The sequence below is a fragment of the Emydura macquarii genome, unplaced genomic scaffold (genome assembly GCF_026122565.2).
Source record: "Emydura macquarii macquarii isolate MOO-44397 ecotype Brisbane River unplaced genomic scaffold, CSIRO-AGI_Emac_v2 contig_2205, whole genome shotgun sequence".
In the NCBI taxonomy this organism is placed as follows: domain Eukaryota; kingdom Metazoa; phylum Chordata; order Testudines; family Chelidae; genus Emydura; species Emydura macquarii.
Window position 1 is genome coordinate 259,253 of NW_027132342.1, and position 15,616 is coordinate 274,868.

Consider the following 15,616-nt stretch of genomic DNA (forward strand, 5'->3'; position numbering starts at 1 on the left):
AAAAGATTTTCGATACTTTGCAATTCTTTATAGCATGTAAGTGACATTCAAATCATAAGATAGCAATTCCCACACAGATTCCACAAAGAACCTGTTTCACAGAAGGCACAATTAATCTGTACTCACTTCACGACATCATTAGTAGATGATGTGATGTTTTGTTTTGTTTTGTTATAGATTATAGTAGGCATTGATTAAAAACTCAACGTTGGCCAGTCGCACAATGGTCTGGTAATGGTGACTTAGAGTAGGTTTTCTGCCTAAATCTCTTTTGCATCTTTTTTGAATGGAAGAAGTACAGCCAGCCCTAGAGCTGTTTGACCCCTCCTTAGCTGTGAAGACCACCGGGAGGGGAAATGAAGAAATGGCCTAACACACTGAATACTGATCAGAGGAATGGCCTTCCCTAAGGCATATCACACGGTGTGCATCAGACTGTGGGAACATGTAAGGGTATGGCAATAAACATTTCCCCTCACCCCACAGCTCCCCCCCCACCCAAGTCTCTGGAGCCCAGATCAGCAGCTGTGGTGGCACTGGCCCCAAGGATGGAGCTGTTCAGGGATTGTCAGTACTGCTCAGTAGTGCAGAATATAATGACAAAGTCACAAATGAAAAATTGGTAAAGCCCAGGAATACACAAGAATGTTGGTTTTAACTAACTCCTCCCCCTCTCCCAAAATCTCCAGACACAGAGCGCAAGTCTCTCTATGCCTGGAGCTAACCATGGAAAGGAAGGAACTGGAACTGCACAACTTTATAAAACTGCTTCTCTGAATGCCCAGTACTGTGAAAAACTGCTTCTGTGGGCATAGCTCTCCAGATTCAGAGACCCAGTGCAGTGCCGGGATGCACCTCCCATGGATGGATCTACACAGAACTATCACCTACCTCTCAGGAGATGATCAATAGTGCATTTTCTAAACCACAACCCTATCTTCCCTTTAGATTGTAAATTTTATAGGAAAAAGTGATAAGCCTTTGAGAGCCATGGTCTTCACAGAGATTTCCTAGTATCTCTATTGAGAACGTTGAGAAGGTATGCACCGAGTGACTGCAATCACAGCAATTCCATGCTGGCAGCACTCAAATGTAGTCCCTGTAGCTGCTATCACAAAGAGCCAGGATAAGTCTGCTTCTACCCCTGTCGTATCCATAGCGCTTAAGGGGGCAAACTGCTTACAAGCAAGCCCTGCAGGGCTGCTGGTTAAGGGGTTGGTGTTGAAGAGCACTTAAATTTGGGGTTCTATTTCTGCCCCTCACCATAAATGAAGGGATGGGGTGGGGGAGGGTCAGTCAACAGTTTTTCTTTCCTGTGCCATGACAGGAAAGGGAAGCCAAAGGAGGCCTTCCCTCCGTGCCATGACATAAGAGGAGAGAAGGGTGTGGCAGGGACAGAGCGGAGATGGCAGGAAGTCATGGCTGAGAGGTGGGGCCCAACATTGCTAGCAGCTGCAGAGGCTACCATCATAGTAGTTCTGTGCTAGCCAATTTCTAGTATAGCACTACTCTTGATGTAGGCATTTATAATTACTTTAGTAAAGGGTTTTGCATGATGCTTCTCACCGCAGTATGCAAAGACATTTGCACTGGAAATGAAGTTTTAAAACCTTATTAATCTACGTCCTTCCTCTCTCCCCTCCCCCCCCCAAAAAAATTTTCATGAAAATTCACTAAAACTTGTGTAGCTTCACTTTTTTGTTGTTGTTGTTGCTTGTGTACTATTTTAGAGCAAACCCCACAATATATTTTTGTAGCCTTCAGTCCTGGAATTCCAAGTTTTTTTTGTGGATGAAAATCAAATCACGTTGTTGAATTTTCCATCTTGTCAACTTGGCATAGTTTTTCTAATGTGAAATAGCCACTTTGCAGAAATGCACGGGAAAAATGACCCTGAAGCGCAAATGGCCTGGAACACCACAATAATACAGCACAATCGTTTGTGAAGAATCTCATTCAAAAAGCGTAATTCCTTTCATCCAGCCTACTTATAATACATATGTTGGCTTCCTGTTTTAGTGAGCACTGAGCTCTCCCAGCAAGTCAGTGACTGTGCAGGAAATAGAACTCAGGAATCCTTCTGACTCCCAGACCCCAGCTGTAACCATTAGCTCTCTCTAATCATGCTCACACGCTGGAGTGGGCACTTCATATATTTAAAATCCTTGAATTAAAAATCTCTGTGGCAATTTAGGGCCACTCCCCATTTGCCTTAGGCTCCTGACTAGTCTAATTGACTTAATTTGATTTTGGCTCTTTCTTGGTATACAGCCTGAGGTTTTTAAAGCTTTCAGTACAACAGAGCTTGGACATTCTGTGCTCTCTTGTGTTAGTAAATTATAAATGTGACATCTGCTGTATAACACATACTATATGTGTTAGATTTTATGTTTCAAATCCTTGCCTAGACAAAGCCTCCTGCATTAGAAAAGGCATCAGATTGTTAAAACAAAAATGTGTATTTCCAAGAGCAAATACCAATCTTTTTACTTAATAAAATGTAATGGTAATATTTAAAAAGGGAACTAAACAATTGATCTAAGCATACTTGTCAAGATACTGAGTTGGTGAAAATCAGCATAGCTTTGGAATTATGTCAATTTACATTAATTGAGCATCTAGCTCATTAGGTAGAGGTGTATAGTGTTACACAAGTGTAGTTTACTGCACATGGGCCAAATCCTGCTTGCTGTAATCATGTGAGTGGGTCCAGAGGGTCCTGTGATTGAAGGAAAAGACCTAGACTGGCATTAAAAAAATAGCCTTATGAACACATAAAATAGCCCACCCAGATACAATGTCTTGTTATATGTATTTGCCCCTCTCACTGTGCTTTTGTATATATTATTGTCAAATAATAAACCTGCAGAATATCTTGTGGCTTGGGCAGTCTCTTCCACTTCTCTCCAGTTCTGTTGGCACTTTTCTTTCAGTCTAGATTATTGGCGGGTGGGTGTATATGTATGTGTCTATATACTGTGCTATATATTTACATATGTAAGAAAAGTTGCATTTCATCTCATTCTTTGCAAATACTTTATGTACCACACTTTTTTTCTATGCATGTGTTTTGTATTTGTTCTTTCGCGTCTTTAAGTTACTCATGTGGTTAAGTAAAGCCTCCAATAAAATTCTGTGAACAGTCTGCAATTTTCTGATGCTCTACAAAAGACATTTCAGGGTAAAGATTAATCCAAACATACTTGATTAATGGAAAACAAAGTTTAGTGAAAAGTGCTGTTCAGAATTTATATATAGATGGACATCTATTAACTCAATGCTTACCTGAATCAGTCAACATTTTTTAGGATCAGTGATTAGTGTCAAAGATTGTAATGGCATTTTAATCTATTTTTAAACATGGACATTCTATATGTAACTTCTGCCACACTACTTGACAGGTAAACTGCCTGTCTGCCAACTCCTCTTTCATATTATTGCTTTTAAAATTTTTATTTCTGCAGTAAAAGACAAACAGGTTTTTATATTCACTTTATACATATGGTATTCATTAAAACAATACACTGAAGTTGGTTGTGTTGATGATGCTTTTTTAAATTTTTCTTAAAAACGGATGCAAAAAATAAACATATTTACTGTGCCCCTTTTCCTTTCAGTATATTTCTTTTTATTAAGCTCCATTTGTGTTCAACAAGACAGCCTCTTTTCTCCAAGATTAACATTTCTTATGATTGTTCCTGACAGAGGATTTACTTTCAGAGGCCCTGCTAAGGATAACCAAAAAAGGGCATGTAGCAAGACACTTTTGGCAGCTTGCATGAATTTTCGGAGCTTTTTAGGTCTTGGTTTTCTGATGAGTGGCTTCCTGAGCATGCCTAGGGAATGACAGGCATCTCTGCAGGCAGGCTGGACCCACCTTGGCTCAAGCGTAGTCATTGGCTGCTTATTAGAATAAATTGAGAACAATGCATACCACTGGCTGCCAATTGTAAACATAAGGGATATGTAGTCACTTAGCATTGACTTTTGGGAGGGGCCAAGGAAAGTCTGTAGTTTTATTGAATAGGGCTGTGTGTTAGGCTGCTGGTGTACCTTTCTTGCTGTGCTCCTGCCTAAACAGTCAGTTATTCGTTTCCTTCCTACTAGTTGAAAACTTTTCAGCTGCAGAGGTAAGGGATTAAGATACTCTTCCCCCCCTCCCCCGCGCCCCCAGCTGATTTGAAAGCATTTGCTGTTTAATGTCTATATCCACAATGCATGTTACATTTAACAGGGCTGTGGAAATATACTAAAGGTGCCTGCAGTTTTTTTCCCCTTGCAGATGTTTATTGTGAATGACTCTTAGTGAGAGAAGATTTAAAATTTTGTTCTTCATGGGGATGCATGCTTTGCGTAGTAAGTGCAATTCCTGGGCAAAATGGAAAGGCTCTCGTGCAGGATAGCCCATTGTTTGGAGGGAGGCAGAAACCCAGTTGGACCATGCAGTGGTATTCTTGAGGATGCTTGCCTATGGAACAATAGCCTATCCATGTTTTCTTTTAAAGTGAATTTAAAGGAGTGATTGAAATAAGATTTTGCAGGTTAATAGATTGAGTTGCTTTTCATTTTGCAACCTAAGAGCTGGGCTATTAAAGCAGAAAAAATCTGAAGTCTGAGAAGGCAGGGAAAACATTGTAACTGATTTGATATTTGCTGAAACAGATGTCTATTATGGCTGTCTTTCAGAAAAGTTTTGTTGACAATAGACTGCATCCGTTTTTGTTTTCAGACTTAACATGTACAGCAGCGTATTGCCAGAATGTTTCTTATGAAGTAGTCTTTCCTGTGAAAAGAGAGGGCGGGGTGGGGGGACCCAAACTGTTCATGGGTGGGACTGGAGCTGAGTGTGTGTGTGTGTGTGTGTGTGTGAGAGAGAGAGAGAGAGAGATTGCTATTCCAGAAAGAGAGGAAGCAGACTTTCATTTCAAGCTACTTTTGACATGCTCATACAGTGTATTGTGCAAGCCTGATAGTTGATACTAGTGACATTTTGTGCAGCATGGAATTCCTCATAGGAAGGAATGATAGGGGCATACGGATAGATGGAGGAAGATTAGCTGTAGAATGGTACTTGGGGCTGGCAAGAGGAAGACCTGATAACTCCTGACCAACCCCACAGGTATATTAAAGGTGATTATTCTCACATGCCCTATTTCATTTATTTGTTGCAAGGATGCACAAAATATTTTTTTTAAATTACTTTTCTACAGCATGTGATTTCTTTTGAGGACTTCATGTTTTTGGGAAGGTTTCTTCCTCCTTTTCCCAGTCGCCTCCCTCCCCCCCAAAAAAAAAAAAAAAAAAAAAAAAAAGCTTGTTGGAGAATATTCTATGAAAATGAAACGTTGTTTCCCTTGGAAACATCTGGAAGAAACAAACTTTGAGAGGAGAATTTTTTTTTTTTTGTAGTCTGTCTCTTTCACATACCATATTTTAAATGAATTTGCTAGTAGAATTAGGCATTAAATAAGTCTGAGGTCAACACCCTTTCTTTTTCTAATTCTATTGACAGGTTGGGGTGTGTGTGTGCATGCCGATACAATGGTTGTTTGTTTGCAGTATTTTGCATTTGGGATAGGGAAATATCATGGAATCCTGAAATTACTTTCTTCTAAACAATCAAAATGGGCTTTTCTTGACATGCATTACAAATATAGTGAAAGCTATTTTATGTGATCATTCAAGTGACTGACAAAAAATCACTTGCTTAATGGAAGTGGCTTTCTGAAAAAGGGGGAGCAGAGCTGTTAGTGTATTTTGGGGAAGGTCTGTCTGTCTTCAGATGACTGTTAAATGAGGATGGTCGTATTCAGTAAAACCTATACATATAACTAATGTTTGGCATTTGGTTGTCACGGTGGTATTGGGAGAAATGTTGGACAGGTTGTTTGAGAATAGAAGGAAAATTGAAGTAATTTGTATTTCCTGAAAACGTCCCATTGTTGCAGCATGAAATGACAAGGAACCCAACCCAATCCTGCAGCTGTTATTCACATGATTGTACTGATTTCACCCAAGACTATTCGTTAACAAATGCAGGATCAGACTCAAGGAGAGAAGAGGTAATGGCTTGCCACATCTAAATACATTTTGATGAGGAGCAATGTAAAAGCATATTGAGAAAATAAAGGTATTTCCTGCAGTTGCTACTTTATACTACTGCAGCACTATCTTTCCACACTGAACGGCATAAAGGAATGGAAAGCTCAACATTATGAACTATATTTAATTTTACGGGCAAATAGTCCGTTCCCTTTCATGCAAGATGACATAGGGGAAAAGATACACAAAACGCATGAACATGGGAGGCTCACTGTTCCTCGAGGACACAATGGCAGTGATGGAATGAATTCCACTCATTGAATAGCAATGGGACCAGTTACTCTAAGAGCTAGGAGCAACACATGATAGGGCAATAGAGCGCTTGACTTTTTTTTTTTTTTTTTTTTTTTGGCAGGCTGCTAGAGGAGACAGTGACCTTTGTGGCATTAGACATGGATGCCAGTTACATTATTTTAACAGGTTGCTGCAGTACACTGGTTCTCAGCGGGGGTCCATGGCCCCCTGGGGGTCCGTGATCGAGTATCAGGAGGTCTGCCAAAGTAAACTGGGCTTCTGCCCTGGGCGGTGGAGCTGAGGCTCAGGCTTCATCCCTGGGTGGTGGGAACGCCACCTCCACCCGCCTGACTCATCTCAGTGGGCCACCCAGCCTGTCTGGTTTTGGGGCCATAATCGAAAATTGCAGCATCACTGCAGAAGACAGATCTCCTCCTGCCATTAGAAGGGGTTGCTTCATAGCCATTAACTCCTTGAACAGGCAGCAGCTAGCTAAAGAGACATACCGCCGTTCTGCTTGGCTACATCACAACTTCAGGGAGCAGCGCCAAATGGAAGGCAGAAATCTGGGAGGGCACGTGGAGTCACGTGCCAAGCCCCTCCTCTCCATCACCTCTGGTTGAGGGTCTGCAAGTATGTCTATTTAAGTTTAGGGGACTCTGGGTAAAAAAGGTTGAGAAACACTGCTGTAGCAGCAGCCCCTATAGCATTGCTTCCATGGCTCCCCACACACAACTGGAGGTGCTGCATCCACTGTACTGGAATCAAACTCTGGTGCATGAGTAGGTATAGAGGGGATCAGTGTGCAGCCCTGCTCAACAGTCATGGCTTGCCTTGTTAGATACTGCCCTTCCACATTTCCTCCTGGCTGCTGGTGCAATGTGGAGAGGTTTATCTAGAGTATACTGCAAAAGATGTAACAAACGGGACGTGCTCTAAAACATGCTCTTACTATTTCTGGTTTTGTTTTGTTTTTTAAAAAGTGGACTGTACTGCTGGGAAAGAAACAGAGTGCAGTTCATTTTTCTTTGCCAACACTCCCCCCATCTACTCACCTTTCTAAAAGTCTATAGCCTCTGTGCTCATGAGCATTGCCAGAACATGGGGGATTGTCTTGGGCACATGAGGTGGCATAGTTTGAACTGTTTTGCAAAGTGTGTGGTGTATTTTTTCTCCTCATTTCTGCTACACCAAACTGCATTTCAATAGGGCCCTACTGTCCTAGGGCCTTAAAATTCCTCTTATCCTGCAGGAAATGTGCGGCACAACAGGGTAAATTCCATTGTATAACAATGAGTTTCTGTGGGATTCCTTTCCTGCGGGACAAATGGAATTTTAATGCTCTGGGATTGTATAAACACTCTTCTTTCTCTGTAGTTTGCATTTGACATTTTTTGTGGTTACATAGGCCATAATTCATATCTGGACAAGTCTTCATCTGGTGTAAATTGACATAGGTCCATTGAAGTCAATGGAGCTATGCTGATTTACATCACCTGAGGATTTGACCCACTGAATTTAGTTATGACACAAGAACAAAGAGCTGAAAGAAAAGTGTGTGTGTGTGTGTGTGTGTGTGTGTGTGTAAAGATATGCCTACACTAGAGATGGAGGTGTGACTTCCAGCTCAGGTAGACATACCTGCACTAGCGGGCTACCAGTAGAAGCATAGCTGTAGGGGCATGAGTGGTGGGACTGGCTAGCTGCCCCACGTGCATTCTTAAGGTTTCAGATAGGGTTGTACTAGCCCTTCTCAACACTTCTGCTGCTGTGGCTACACTGCTATTTTTAGCACACTGTTGTGATTAGAGCTAGCAAAGGTATGTCTACCTAAACTGCAAACTTGTACCTCTAGCTCCAGTATAGACATACTCTGAGAGAGCAAGAGACTGAGAATACAGTATTAGCTATCAATCTTCAATAGCTACATCAAATCCCTTGGGAACAAGAGAAGGGAAGGGGATACTCCCAAAGTTTTTTTTGTTTGTTTTCTGGGTCAAATCCTACAAATCTTTCATTATCTTCAAGGGGAATTACATGTATAAAGGGTTTGCAGATTGGGCCCCAGATGAGCAAAGCCTGAGGTAGGCAGGATTACTTTACAGAACATTAGTAGAATGTTAGCTAATGCTATGCTACTAGTCAAAGTAGTTTTCATCCTTTTAAAAAAAAAAAAAAAAAAAAAGCCTGTTCTTTATAATAATTTAATTGACACTCTTATAACAATATAGTTGTTTCCTTGCTAAAATTCCCTTCATCAGACATATACACATTTGCACACACACACACACAGATCAGTTTGCTCATTGGTACTGAGCTTTTATAGCTATTTTAGAAGGAAATTTTTTTTTACAACTGAGTGGTTATTGGGTATAGCTGCATTTTAACGTATGTGGCCTTGTACATAACATGATATGTACTTGGTGTGCAAGTGCATGTGTGTAATTATAGCCATTGCTGTCCTCAAAGAAAATGGTTTGAGAAGGATTTAACTGAAGCTGAAATTCGACTCAAAGGCATTTTGAAGATCAGATTAGATTTGACCTTTCTGGATGAAACATTGAGGTCACTGAGGTCACATGATTGTTGAACTATGTAACTCTTTATTTTCAGCTTTCTGCTGAAGCTTTTGTATAAATTAGCTAATCAATATCAAGTGGAAGAGAACATCTGAGATATTTTGGCAACATTTGGACTTTGAGTGGAGGTGGATTGACAGCCCTTGCAACTAAAGTTTATCTGCAGAATTCGCAAAGCAGTAGCCATGCAGACCCAACACTACTGCTCTCCCAAAGCATCTCAACTCATCTGTAAGGGAATGTGTGATGAGTTCAGTCTCTATGCCCAATCAGTCTTTCATCTGTCAGCTCTCACTACCAATGAGAATTGTATATAAACAGTAGCAGTTGTGAACTAGGTAGAATTCTAATCTTTTCCCTACCATCTTTCCCCCCAATATATCTGACTGGACAGAGTTAGGGAAACAATTTTTAATTACTGAATGGACTGTTAATCATGTTCTTAAAATGCCAGAGTAACAATTGGGAGAGCTCTCTGCCTCAGTTTCCATATCTGTAAAATAAATCCTTACCTTAGTGTATCTAGTTTATAAGCATTAAGGCTTAATTCATTCCTGTTCTGTAATGGGCTTTGAGGACCTGGGATGGAAGTCCAAAGTGGTGGTGTTAATACCTATTTTTTTTTAGAGACTCCTTTAGACACTATATGCTATACACCCTTCTTAATGGAAAGTCCATTAGATTAGGACTACAGTTAGTCTGTTTTGGCTGCTCCTGGAGGATCCAGTAGGCTAACAGAGTAAATTTGTTCCAAAACAAAACAGAACCTATAGTAACCAGCTGAAAATGGTTCACTGGAACTTCTACTAGGGTCAGTGGCTTAGGCTTTCAGAATTACACATAGACATGGGGTTTGCACAGTTACTGCAACTGCATGTGGAAGTGTAAATGCTCATTTACATTCGTCTTGTTAAATGCACATTCTAAAAATGTGGTTTGAGAAAGAAGATGATTTTTTTAATATCACTGCAGAAGTGGTCTAAATGCTTGGAAGACAAAAAAAACTTTTTAAACAAACTTCTAAACATTTATCTGCTTGTCGTTTCACATAGTGATAGGAGCATTTGAATCAGAAACACTGTAGCTAAGACAGGCTATAATGGGTTAGTACCCTACTTGGAAAAGATTTCACTGAGTGGAAACTTCATTACGTATTTCAACACCCTGCGTCTACAGAATACAAATAGAGTTTTCCTCAAGACACGTTGCAGTGGGTGTGAAGCAAAAAGGAACCCTCCCGTTCACACACCACCTTCTGGTTTATATCCTTAAATAGAAAAAAGAATCTAATGGGAATTTAGCTCATTGTTATAAATATATTTGTGGAGAACATGTTTTACCCTAAATACTCTGCTTGGATCTAGTCCAAAGGGTATTTTTACAGCCTAACAAATAAAAAATGTTGGGAATATTGTTAAATGCAGCAAGAAAACTTGGTTTCACACACACACACACTTCCTGTCCCGCTTCAAGAAACTGGTATTCAAAGGTCAAGAAAATAGATTCAGTTTAAGCTGATGAAGCAAACTTTTTAATGTTAGATAGTTTGGGGTAATGCTGTAGGTTGAAGAAATTATAGGATTCACTATTTATATAATTCTCATAATTTTCATGGGATTGATGAAGGATACTAGAAATATGACAGTTCTTTAACTAACAGATCTAGGAGGAAACTTTCCATGTCGGTTATTCCCTGACTACCTACTGCAGGGTTTCTTTGCACCTTCCTCTGAAGTAGCTGGTTGTTGCTGTTGTCGGAGACAGGGTACTGGACCATTCCTCTAATCCTGAAGGGCAGTTCCTATGTTCCTTTAAATTTCAAGGTTCAGTCCTGCAGCCCTTATACAGGCCAGACTCCCATTGTCTTCAAAGGGAATTTTGCCCAAGTAAGGATATTGTGATCCATTTGTTTCTTCCAGTAGTTCTTTGATGTTGGTTATGTCCTTTTGTAAATGTGAATGCAGTAGGGTGCTGTTACCATTTCTTTGCCTCAGACAGCGAATGGCTCAGTACAGTGGAACACTGCTTATGGTTCCCTCCCATAAGCAATGACAGGACACCTCTTTACTCCTTGCAGTTTCAGGGGACGGTAACAGCTGGCGGGTGTTCCTTCAAAAATCCATATATTCACGTTCTATTAAGAGCAGCTGCAGCAGGAACAATTTCTGTTCAATCCCCTGGGATGAGCTAGAGAGATTCCTCTTTACTCCTCTTCCACCCCTGCCCCCATTCCAACCCCACAATGAGCTAGAGACAATCTCGCTTTTCCTTCTCTGCTCTGTTATGAAATCCCATCTATTTTTAAAAAGCAGTTGTGCTTGTTAGCATTAGGACTGAATTTGGTATCTTGTTCCAACCCACTTACAATGGTCAGAGGTTTGGGAAAATAGTTTGTGGAACTTTTTTGCAACCCTTGAAAAAGGAACTGGTCGAGTTAGTTTTGAGATATGGGGGAAGATTCTGGTCAGCTCTTATTTTATCTGAATAGCTTCTCCCATCCACTGCTGATATCACAAGATGCCTAATGGCACATGGTAAAATTCTTCTCTTGGCTCCACACACAGCTTCAGAACTCTGATGTTTTGCCTTCATATGGCCTGTGGGTAGAGAGAGAGGAGGGGTAGGCATGTGGGGATAGCAGAATATCAGAGTTTTTAGATTCTTTGTGCAGTTCTGAGAGCAGAAATTAACTTTGGATACATAGCCATACCCCTGCTATGAAAATGATGGGTTTCATTCGGAGGGCTGATGCACTACAGCTGTTGTTTTGCAATTTCAGTCTTTAAAATCCAGTTTTGTTTGAAGTATGTCATTTTAATTGCTATCAATATGAATGAGTGTTTAGTGATCCAGTTGAAATATAGCCATGTGTCTTTGTGGCTGATCTACAGTACGCTGATAAAAGCATCCCAATTCAAATCCTTTTTAAAACTTAAAACATCAGTTGTCCAAATTCTGCTGTCAATTAAACTGGTGTAAATCTAGTGTCTGGTGTAAATGAGAGGCAAATTTGGTCCATGTTTTAATCTGAACATCTTTTGGCTGGGTTCTGATCTAAACGATCCTAGTATAAATCTGGAGTAACTAAGACTTCCAACAAGATACTCAGGATTTATGCTGGGATAATTGAGTTCAGAATCTGGCCCCCTTTCTCTGTTTTATGTACATTCTGGGTTGCTGAAACTCAGGTCAAAATTATCCCCGCATTCAATAATAATCATTCATCAGAAAACAATATTTCATAGAAGACAGGGCATGGTAAAATCAAAAGCCAAGTAAAATTCCATTGCTTATTCGTACCCTAGTGATTAAAAGGCACTGCCATATATGGAAAGGTCTGAGCTTCATTCACTTTAACCACAATAGTAAATGGCTTGCTCACTGGACACCTTATACAAACAAGGGGTAACACATTGAGAGTTATGTCCTGTCAGAGTGAAAAAGGAAAAGCAGCATACTAGTAATGTTTTCAACTTCCTCTACTAAGGCGCATTTAAAAACTCTGTTACTGGTTTTTGTTCTTGTATTTAGATCCCTGAGATATAAATTGTAAACAGTGTTGTATACTGCAGGTTTAAAAATCCAAGGGCCTCATTTTCAATGGATCTATGCTGGTTTACACCAGCTGAAGTCATTGTAACTGTGCCGATTTACAGTTGTTGAGGATCTGGCACAATGGACGAAATCCTGCTCTCATTCATGGCTAAAGATGCAGTAAAATGATAATTCCAGTTTACAGAGGGGGAAAGGCTTTGGAGAGTCCTTTGGGGGAGAGGGTGTGGGGAAGGGGACTAACCTCTTGTTTGTGCTGTCTCTGTAGAAGCGGAGAGAGCTTTTGGGGCAGGAAAGGATCAATGTGTGCAGACTTGCAGACCAAAACTCTTTGCATAATAGTTTGATAGAGGCTACAAAATGGTTCATTTGGAGTGCCAGAGCCTATAGGAAAAGATCCCCCACCCCTCCTCCACCTCAAATGCCCATAGTGAAACAGTGCAGAGACACGTTACTACACTGTCATCTGAACAAGTGAGCATTTACTTTTTACCATGGTGATTTATTTTCTTTACAAGTGTGTATTTTTTTGGCCATCAAAATCCTGGGACAGAAAATAACAAAACCAGTATACAACTGCATGTGTGTTTTCAAAGGAGAAAGCTAGTTAGGTTGTTGCAGCAATGAAATTATATACGATATACTCCCTGCCAGAGTTCTTGGGTTGTTTAAAATAAATTAGAAATAGAATTATCTGTGCCATGTTAATAGATTTGGAGACCATGGACCTGTTTCTGGCCTCCATGACATTGATAGGGATCCAGTGACTGAAAGTTTAAGGCCAGAAGACCCATTAGATCATCTAGTCTGACCTCCTGTTTAACAGAGGCTATTTAATGTCATCTGGTTACTCCCTGTATTGAGCCCAGTAACTCCTCTGAAAACTTAAAGGGGCCTAACTGAAATCAGAATCTGGCCCTCTATATTCTTTTAGTCACAGAATAGGTACAGTACAGGTAGCAGTATTACATGTTTCCCTCTCTGCCCCTCCAAAATGCTGTCTGCCCTTCCATGAAGGGACCACAACTAAGTGAGAGAGGCTAGTTCCACCTCCATGCTCCAACACCTTTGAGCCTCTCTGATTTCCATCAAGCGTATCAGTTTTGGCAATTGGCTTTTCAATATGGATATTTGTCTGCTGGGAACTGGATAGAGACTCAGTTCACATAGTCCATCAGCCATCAGATGGTAACACCTTTGTCATTATCAATCGTGGCTGGATAGGAACCAGCAACCTAGGTGTGGTTTAGTTTCTCATAGCCAGAGAATTTCCCTCTGAGATATGGTGCTGCTTCTGTTTACAGTTTATGGAAAATAACCATAGCTGTTCAGTAATCTATTCAGCTCTTTATGTAGTTTCAAATAGTTAATCTGCAACGGGAAGGTTTTTGGACAGGAAGTTTACTTTCCCAGCTCTTTCGAAAATCTAGATTTGTTAAAGCAAGGGGATGGTGTTGAGGGGTTGCTTTTAGATTGTACATGACGAGGCATCATTTGATTATTCCTAATATGAGACTGAACCCACTCCTAATGGTGTCAGTTGGGACTCCATCAGAACATTAATAAAGCCCAAAATAGCCTCTGCCAAGCAAATTTGAATAGCATCAAATAAATAACAATACATATATTTAAAGCCAAGTTGTTCTTCAGGGTGTTTCAAAGGTATCAGAGAGCCACTTAGGAAACCAAAGCAACAGAATATCTGGTCTTCTCATAGTGTTTTCTCCACGCAGGAACTGAATTACCTTGGGAAAAAACAGATCTTATTATTTCAGATTCTCAAGTGACTCCCTGAGACATTGGAAAAGCCCTTCAATAACAAATATATCAGGGTACAGCAAGTATTAATGCTTGATTGAAAACGTTTATTTCATCTCTATGGTTTTCTGTCTTTCAAGGTCCAAATGTAAGAGGTGACGGTATTAAAGCAAATTTATATGATACATGTTTTAGAGGGAGTTCATTTAAAAAAAAACCAACAACTTGAATGTGTAGGTGAATGTAGTGCTCATGAAAGCCCGAACCTGTTGTTCCGATGCATTCATCGTGTAGCTTGGCCCCTAGGCCTCAGTCCTAATCTGGTTAGTTCCCTCTTGTTGATGTGTGTTTCTTAGTAATGGCTGCCAACTAGGCCACGTTTTGTGGTGAAGTTTTTTTGATTTGCACAAACAGGAGTTTTAGGCTCATACCAACTAATGTGTTTTTGTTTTTACTGGTGACCTAGCTCAAAATTTGCAGTCAGGCCTCCTCCAGAAGAGGCTAAAGTTTTAGTGCATTGCCTAGCAAACTAAAAATGTTGAGTGTGCCATTCCTTAAGTGTCTGTCCTAACAAATTTACAAATCATCCATGATAAATAGGGTTTTTCTTTCATTCACTGCATCCTGGAATGGATGTGAAAGCAGTTTTTAGAAGCAATGTATAGCTATCAAATAGTTAAAATGGGGGAGGGGAGACTCCATGCTGGTCTTCTGTGTCAGCACATCAGATAAGGGATCTGTCCATGTTTAGTAAAAAATGAAGGGAATGTACTAAATGTGTGGGAAATGTGTGTCCCTTATAAGGACCAAACTGAGCTTGGTGACTCTGTCTGTCTCTGTCTGTCTGACTGACTGACACCACAAAAGTCTGGGGATCAGTGTGACTAACTTGACCTAAAAAGCCATTATAACCCAAGAAAATTATTTCTTTCCAATGCCCACTGAAGTCCATGGCAAAGTTCCCACTGACATAAATAGGCATTGGATTGGACCCTAAATAGGGACTTCATTGATTTTCAGTGGGATTGCTCTTATAATTGAGAACAGAACTTAGTGCTTTTCCATGATTTAGACTTGAACACCAAAGATTGAGGCCTTAAAAAGTAGACATTAGATCAACTCACCCATTCTCCCCAGCCAGTGCCGGATAGTTTCTATAGTATATTCACATGTGTGGTGTTCATAAATGCTTCTGTTAACAAAATACAACACCTGTAGTTTTTTTGTTTTGTTTTTGTTTTTAATAAGAATTGGGATAGCTGCTGCATTCTCTAGTTTTCAGCAGGAGAAAATAGCCATCACTTTAAAATGTATCTCTTAGTCTGTGGATATTGCTCATGTGAATTCAATGCAGAAATCCTAAAAAATGGAAACGTGGAGATAAGCTAATA

General features: G+C 40.2%; 1 protein-coding gene across 7 annotated transcripts in view; it reads left to right on the forward strand.

The window, feature by feature from the left end:
- The first annotated feature begins 3,866 nt into the window (after positions 1-3,866).
- Positions 3,867-15,616, forward strand: part of CALD1 (caldesmon 1) — a 216,792-nt gene continuing 205,042 nt past the window's right edge. For 2 of the 7 annotated variants that reach the window (XM_067559125.1, XM_067559131.1), the window contains exon 1: positions 3,877-4,130. The gene's annotated coding sequence lies outside the window, so the exon portion shown is untranslated. Of the gene's footprint in view, positions 4,131-5,098; positions 5,120-15,616 lie in introns of those variants that run through there. The other 5 variants (XM_067559132.1, XM_067559133.1, XM_067559134.1 and 2 more) reach the window with 5 other exon arrangements.